The following is an 8,816-nucleotide window of genomic DNA, read 5'->3' on the forward strand; positions in this document are numbered from 1 at the left end:
TTGCATATTCGATTTCAACGAAACTGGTATGGTTTTTAGTGTCAAATGTGGGGGCGGATTTAAAATATATTCCAATTAGGTATAAAATTGAGCTTTTGGTCTGTGATAAAAAGTTTAATTTATTCGAACACAAAAAAATGGAGTTTAAATTATAACAGCGTTATACTAAAATTAAAATGATGGTACGGTTAGCAATTTATAGATGAAAGGCCTTTTAATTACGAAATATTGTGTAGTTCAAACAAGCATACAATGCGGCATGATAAAATTTAACTAAACTCCGTCAAGATACAATTTGATTGTATTGACTTTTCCTTTTCTTTGTCTTCTCACTGTGGACTTTCTAAATAAGTATTTTTGATGCGGATTTATACTATTTTCCACTAATACGACTGAACCTTACCAATGCCAATTACACATCAATATTTGTCTTCTACATAATATACACTTGGCGTCTGCCCGTCCGTTCATCTAGCACTTATTACTAGCAGAGTTGGACTCAGGGCCATTGGGTTAAACTGAGTCACTTACTTCATACTCTCTTCAGTTGCCCAGATTGACCCAGTGACCCAATTTCACTCAGTGAACCAACTTGACCTAGTGACCCAATTTCACCCAGTGACCCAGTTTGACCCAGTAGGCAGTAACCTAATTTGATCCAATAACCCAGTTTGGGTCAGTGACCTGGTTCAAGGTGTAGATTATGATTAGTTCCATTTTGTGGGTGGTCTTCATGCAATTGCAAGAGTACGGACGCGTTCCGGAGAGTATTTTCTGCTGTAAGCTTCCCAAGTACAAAGGTCAAGTTCGAAGTGCAACCCGAAAGAAACGGTTCCAAGTGCGCGTGAGGCCATAGGAGAATTGGGTATAAGATAGACGCGCAGATTTACCTCCATTCAAAAGAGGGAATTAAATCTTGCGAGTTATCAAAAAATTTTTTATTTGTGATTTTCAGGTTCAAAAACCCCCAGATACCAATTTTGTCGAAATCAGAATTTTTTTTGTACCCGCACTTAGGGGTGTGCCCTTTCGTGGTAGGAATTTTGCACATGTTTTGCAAAATCGGAAAGCACATAACTCAAAACCTACTCAAAGACGTGCTGTGAGCAACCCTGGGTACGTTCCGGCTTTTGCCCACAGCCTCGGGTAGCGTCGGGAAATAATTGGCGAGCAAAGAAAAGTAAAAGTGTATTGTCTAAATAGAAAATAAAAATATATATATACAAAATAAAATAATATAAAAGATTTCCGGAGCAGTCCTCGTATTTACTTGGGGAGTACTGCCATCTGCCGGTAGTTATCTGGCCCCAGCGTGTCAGCTGGTTTGCTGTCAATGCCGTTTTCGTGTCGGACTGTAGGTTAATTTCCACGTGCAGTGCTGTCTATAATGTAACAAATTAATTGATGCGGGATTGAGGGCTGCGCCACCCGAACGGGGTAACCAACAGAACCTGCGGGGTGAGTGTTCGAACTGTAACAACTAACCTTTCACGTGACGGCTTTCAGCCCCTTATGGTTAACGTAGGCGGGAGCACTGTGCCCCAGGTTAGGCAGGACGGGGCGACGGGAAGATACTACGGAGGTGTACTTCGTTTAAAACCAGGAGTCACGCTCCGATTTTGTTTTGAAGACACGGACAGGTAGGAACGTACGGAGAGTAGCTGGTAATCTTGAGGAATACTTGTTGTAGTAACCCGTTCGCTAGGGAGTACACCTAGGAACTGGAATTACTCGGGGAATTGGGAACTGGTCAGAGTAATAGAGGTAACGGCTTGCACGTTTTTAATAAAGGGTTGAAAGATTGTTGTTTTAATGACACTATAAACACTCACTCACCTCGACGGCTAATTTCGATTAACCCCCTAGGGCTAACGGCAACACACTCAACACAAGGAACGACAGGGGGTGCAGGTTAACAACGGTTTTACAGGAAATGGAACGACGGTTAAAGGTGCAGTAATCAATGACAGGTAAATAAGGCTGGTTAATAGCAAAAGGCACTGGTAAAGGTAGAAGCAAAAGTTACAAACACTGGACTGACACAGGTATATATAGCTTGGAGATCTGGTGGGGAAGACGATTAGGAGGGGCGAAATTAAGTGGAAATATCTGGGGGAAATCTCATTTACTGGTTTGGGCAGATTATTTCCTCACCCTTAATTTCGTTTCCTCACATCTCTCCCTCCCTTCGGGTAGAGGATTTGCTGGGGGATAAGACGATTAGGAGGGGCGAAAATTAAGTGGAAATAATCTGGGGGAAATCTCATTACTGGTTTGGGGCAGATTATTTCCTCACCCTTAATTTCGTTTCCTCAACAGTGCCACCCGCAACTCATATGGTTGCTGAGACAAAAATTGGGGAAGAAATGCAAATTTCACCACTTTTTTAAGAATACCTCTCAAAAAAAAACATGGACCCTCGGTTTATTTAGAAACTGTGCTTGTTTTGATCCCTCTACCATCCAATTTTTTTTACATATTTATGTAACACCCTGTAGTGTATTAATGACAATATTAACCTTAAAAATGTTAGACATTATATATTATATAAATGTGGAATATGCAAGCAGGTCGGTAACCAATTAAAATATCTTTTTTTTTTATTTTTATGGGCCGCCATCTTAAAACTTCGGCTGCCGTCGATACGGCCGATACAGGTTGCAGCGAGTACCACTCAAATAAAATAGTTATGCAACTTTTTATACTTCAAATTCAAACAAAAATTTACTAGAATTCCCCCTTAAATCGCAAATGCAGATAATTTATTATCTTTCACATACATCAGAAACACGCAAAGTTGGCAAATGTTACGGTACATAATAAATAATCCGTATTTGCGAGTTTGTGACCGGTGGAATTTTGCTTTATCCCAGAACAATTCCTTTCAAAACCTTATATGCAGGGCATTAATAACTTTACAGACAAAACTGTGACTTAAAACGTGGCGGAATCGATCGGGAAAGAATAACGAGGGAGCCGAAAGAAATTGAAACTAGAATTAAAATATAATGGCGTAATATAATATGACCAGAGTTTAGAAGTAATTTTAACTAATCCCTCTAAATATACAATTCACGCGGTAATCTAACTATTACCCCCAAGCTTTCCTTTAGTTATTAATCGCGTTAAAATCCTTCGAAATAATCCGTTCGAGAGGAAAGCTAGTTTGTCAATTTCTTCTGCTTTTATTTAAGATTGTGGGTTAACACTGGAAGTGTCGCCGGTTCATTAAAAATGAACTGCGTTTGACAACTTTTAAGTGTTTGGTAAAGTATCTGAACGTTTTAGAAATTTTCTCGTCTATGTACAAAAATAAACACTATTGAACTTATTTCACCCTTACTTACTTCAGAGCAATAAGTTCACGACAAATTGTTCTCATTAACTGTTACATGCGTTATGTCAACACTCACAATCTTTAAATTACATTACGCTAGCAGTCTTTCTAAATATACTCCTAATCACGAAACCATCTAACGCAGTAATTATCATTATCATTAAAATAACTAATTTCTACGAGGACCTAAAACTGAATTACTTCCTAATATACCTATATTAACATAATCAGTGAAATCTGCACTATTTACTATTTTTTATTTGAAAAAGGAAGCGCTAATTATGTGGACTTATACGCAGGTGGCCAACTTCCTAACTTACCCTTGATCGTCGTGTATAATACAAAACTATATTATAGCAGAAGCCATACAAATAATTATACAGCTTCTGAAAATTCTAAAATTAATTTAGCTGTAAAAAGCTTAGCAAGCTTAGATTGTCCCGTCGAAACAATATTATTTTCTGTGATGGACTTCATTTTATTTCGTGCTCACCGTCCCATTTTAATAAGAATGACAGATATCATTAGAATGCACATTTGATGCACTTAATCTACCCTCGTGTCAATTTAACATCTGCTAAAACAAAACATTTAAATTCTACCTTGCAATATAAAAGACTTGGGGGGTAATGCTTTTTTTTAGGAATTCATTAAAACGTAGTCTGGTATTTTTTAAATTTGTACAAGAAAACTAGTGGTATATACATATTTCGGTCGGAGAATAAACATCCTCCAAAAACCGTGTTGTAGTTGAATAAAATTCAACACTAGCATTCAGAACCTAATGAAATCAGCAAAATTACAGCTATCCGGTCGAATAGTTTCTACATAAACCATAAAGATCATTAATGTACAATTAATTTTATGAATGCGATATGCTAGATTTAGCCATACGGTCAAGCCAGTAAAACATTTCTTGATTAGCTACGCAACGAGTTTTTTGTAATATCTATAAAAGCTCTAACGTGCCATAAACGTCTTGTAAACGTGTGTTTTTCATGTGAATGATTCCTGCTCTACGAGTTTTCCACGCCAGGACGAATCTGCGTTTTGTATCGATTCCCATATTTTTTTTAGTAATTACAGCATGCTTTCTCGGTTCGTATTCGGCAACCTAAGTTAAATTGATAGGACAAAGTTTCCGAATCAATAGAGTGTTCGTTTTCAATTTTCCGTCTGTATATTCACGTAAAACTGATGCACAAATACTACATAATGAATCCTATTGGCGAAAAATCTCTTAAAATTATCGATGGTACACTATAAATAAATTAAAAAGAGAAATTACGACTCAATTTCATTTAAGTACTCCTTTAAGGGATTTTCAATCAAGATTTATAGCGACGCACATGTACGTTGTATCTAATGGAATTTTCCTTTTTCAAAGCAACCTCGTCCAATCCATTTCTTCAAATTTTCACCGTTCCGTATGAGATTAAGCTCGATCTTTTCAAATCCTCTCGAACGGTACCTGATAAACGCGAATCCTTATTTGAATAAACTTACTATACTGAGATATTTCTAATTTTCTTCTTCTGTGCCTGCGTGTGAAATCGTGCTGTTAAATATAAGCATTAAAGCAATAAGCCAAATATATTGAAAATTCCTGTATATGACAATGTTTCAATTTATTAAGTGTAAGTCTGGGGGAGTACCTACTAATAAGCACAGACTTTGTTTAGTGGACTTGAATTTGTTATTTCAGTATCTAATTTTCCTTTTACAAATTGTATGTAATTGCATGATTTCTTGTTTAAATTTTATCGTTTTTGTAAATTGTTTATTTAAATTTGTTTATTTAATTTTAAAACGTGAAATTGCGTGTTAAAATGTAGGCACACCTGGTTGCTTGTGATAAGAACGTTATCGGACGAAATTTAATTAGCCCACGCGTTCTTATCGCTGTTATGAGGCATAACAGAGATGCAATGTTACGATATGTGCGTTAGTTCGGCGTTCCTTCGAATCTGGCGTTATCTTGTCTGATTGTGATTGGCGGTTGATTTAAAAGATCTTAAGGAAGGAGTACGGTGAAAGTTGTATTCCTTTAAATACGGGAATCAACGTGAAGACGAGGGTCATGCTATCTGTAAAAAGGGCGTGTTTTGTTTACGCTAATTTCTTGTGCAGTTGGCCGTATTTGTTTAACAGGAAAAAATCTAGTGTTAGTTCAGGAACGAGGAGGCCAGAATCCTCTGCTAATTTCACGATTATCATAAATTTGTTCCAAGTTGGCATGTAAAATAATACAACCCTGTAATATGAAAATAACGTTAGTAGGTATCACAAAACATTCTACGTGTACAACTTCCCATCTTGAGCACTTGACTGACTGATTGATTTTTTGGGACTCGCTTTCATTCGTTGCCTTACGTCTTCTACCACTTCATCATTTCGTAGTAATGGACGAGCTGTATGTTTAGCCTTACAAATGCAATTCTTATTTTCAAGTCGATCAACAATTCGTTTCTTATATCAAACATCGGGGTACAGCTCTTCCATAAACTGCTCGAGAGGAGTGCAACGAATAAGACCACGTTCCACCTTCATTAGATGAACTTTAAAATAAACACGTCTTGTTCTAGTGCAAAGGGCATCTGTCTAATTTAACCGTTATCAAATAACTTGCTTCTTGAATTTACAGTTTTAAAGAACGTTGAAAATGCAGAATGGAAAAGGAAATTAAAAACTAGAACAAATTAAGGAAATAACGGTGACACTGCTTTGTCAAAAAAGAAGTAGTAAAATATCCTCAACTTACTCTGGGAAAATAACTAACGATATTGCGTCACCAATTCAACACCTAGAATCGTACACGCGAAAATCTATCAGTTCTAAATCCGGGGCATGTAACAAACACAAAGTGCATAAGAATTTATGGTTATTTGTTTATGGGTTGTATTGGCCCTATTCGACTACATTTATATATAACCGATTGTTAAATTGTGAGCAATAATCGTACTTGCAAAGAATCCCCCGAAGATCTCCAAAAGACATAAGGTAGAATCCAAAGTTATCGAGGTGTGAAGTCGCCAATTTACCAAAGTTCTTAATTGGCAGTTTTAATTGGCATTTATTTTACTTTGAAGCTGGAGACATGAAAACATTCAAGTGTTTCTGTGGATATTAAAAATTTGAAGTTAATTGTGTTGTACGCTTCTGCTTAGCATCGCCACCGTTTTTGTTTGAAGTTTGTATTACACGAAACACAGTAACAAATATGCAGAGCAGGAGGTTCTCTCATTCTCATAAGAGGAAGCCGTCACTATAACAAACTACAAGTTAGTAAATTTTATACATGAGATCAGAGATAAATTGAAAATCGTTTGCAAAGTATTTAGAAACAAGTCTTAGTGTAATTATATTACACAATAAATGGTCTAATTTGTAGGATAAACTGAGGTTAGAGGCAGTTAATGTGCGAATATGAATGGCAAGTTTTGTTTAAACTTTAGTTATATTCTCTAGAGTGTTCTGAATTGTGATAAGGGAAACTTCATATCTTCTTTTTGTTACAGGTGAGTCCTAAGTTCTACTGCAAGCTTGAAGTTTCTGGCCGGTAAGTTCTCTCATATTGGTTCATACATTTACGAGTCAATCAGCGAATTTACACACAGTTGCTACGAATGTCCTCAGCTTACCTACATGTAGAAATGTTGGAAATGGAGGTCATAATCAGGGTTTTGTATATTTTAAGAAGACTCTTTTTTTGTGCAAAATTTATTTCCTATTAATCCATTTAAGGACGTTTTACATTTCTCGGGAAACTCCTAAAAACGTTTGAGAATTTCGAGGATTTTTTTGGTAACACTTTTAAGAGGACTTCTAAGGTCTCTAATGATATTTTAAAGGGCATTTGACAGCCAAACATTTACAAAGTTCAACAACGAAAATCGTTTTTTAACAAACTTTCTACAGTTCCCAGGAACTTCCTGGAAACACTTCCCAAAAGTTTTTTTAAATTGTTTAAAAATGATTCCTTAAAAGGTTTCCACATGATTCTTTAATAAACTTCATGCTAAAATATAAATACGCTGCCTTTTAAACATTTGACGCTAGGCCTGATGATGGCATTTTGCCGAAATCGATAGCCACAGATAAATTTAAAAATAAACGTTATACAACTTCGATTTTATTACTTATTCTAATCAAAACGTTCATCGACAATGGAGATGTTTATCAAAAACTATTCATAATTACTTGTAGCTCTACAAATAGCAAAGTTAAGGCAAAAGAACGAAAAAATGTCAATATCGAAAATGCGCTGGCGTTCATTAATTTTCAAAGATATCAAAAAATACTTTAAATAACTAGTAATTTTTTCTCGGCTCTCTGATGGTACTAAAATAAAATTTTTATGACTTTCTTATTTTTTATGGATGCCATATTGAAGTTTGTAGTCACTCGATAGCGAAAAAAATTAAAAAATCGGCGATACCAAATACTTGACTTGATTTACAATTTATTTCTTATGACAATAATTCCATGGCCAATTGTGATAGAAACCAAATTCATTCGTTTATTGTCTAGCATAGTCGCCGTCAACACGGCCATGGAATTATTACCATAATAAATAGATTGCCAACTTCAAAGCAAAAATTCAAGATTAATTTCAAAATACGATACTTCTTTCAATTTTTTACCACACCTAGATGACGAGTCAGTGTACTGCAAGGCATGTTTGCGATATCATAATTTTTAGGGCATTTTTTAATTTAATAATTAATTCATAGCGCCATTTCTTATTAAAAAATAGTGATATTTATATATTTTTGAAATCAGAAAAAAAATTTCTACGAAATGATACAAAAAGTAAAAATGACTTCCATAAGACTTAAATTTTAAAACTAGCATCTTGTAAAGGGATAAAGTGGCCATAATATATCATTTATTTTGAAATATCTTTAATAACTTCGGTAAAAAATAAAAACGATCTCGCAAAATTTCGTTTTTTCAGGATCTGTTACAGTTTCCGAGATCCCCATGGTAGCCCTCGAATTTGAATCAGCTTGTATACACTACTTATATTGGTACAAGCTGACCCTTCTTAATTAAAGTGTTTGTCATGTTAATTTTAAAACAACTAGTTTACCACAAACCATTATTTTTGTCAGGAACAGCTCTCCAGTTATTACTGCTCTTAATTAATCTGATAGTGGCTGTAGTTTTTATACCTGTTAAACAGCGATTGGGGCAAAATGCTTGACTTTAAACAGGGTGCGATTAAATCTTGTAAATGTCGTGATAATCCAGGCTTTGAAAATCTAATATTGTCGATTAATCTGCTTTTCCTTAATCGGGTGAACTAATTCCAGCTTAGTTTTAGGTAAATAGCGCGTATAGGATGCTGCGGTATAAATTACGCCCGTAATGAATCGACTCACAATTTTTTCAATTAAATTAGATTTGGGATTCGATTAAACAACCTAAAGTCCTTAACTCATATTTTATATTAATTATTTTGTTTACTTGTCTGACT

At 35.4% G+C, this 8,816-nt stretch overlaps 2 long non-coding RNA genes across 2 annotated transcripts; one reads left to right on the plus strand and one right to left on the minus strand.

Annotated features, from left to right (window-relative positions):
• Positions 1 to 1,175: 1,175 nt before the first annotated feature.
• On the minus strand, positions 1,176 to 1,588 carry LOC116166949. The gene is made up of 2 exons (XR_004144441.1): positions 1,486 to 1,588; positions 1,176 to 1,382 (listed from the first exon to the last, which is right to left on the minus strand). It is a non-coding gene; the product is annotated as an uncharacterized LOC116166949 (long non-coding RNA).
• LOC116166948 lies at positions 1,317 to 2,001 on the plus strand. Its single transcript, XR_004144440.1, has 4 exons — positions 1,317 to 1,458; positions 1,507 to 1,640; positions 1,691 to 1,764; positions 1,867 to 2,001. It is a non-coding gene; the product is annotated as an uncharacterized LOC116166948 (long non-coding RNA).
• The last annotated feature ends 6,815 nt before the right edge of the window (positions 2,002 to 8,816 follow it).

Source organism: Photinus pyralis, unplaced genomic scaffold, assembly GCF_008802855.1.
Source record: "Photinus pyralis isolate 1611_PpyrPB1 unplaced genomic scaffold, Ppyr1.3 Ppyr1.4_LG3b, whole genome shotgun sequence".
Lineage (NCBI taxonomy): Eukaryota > Metazoa > Arthropoda > Insecta > Coleoptera > Lampyridae > Photinus > Photinus pyralis.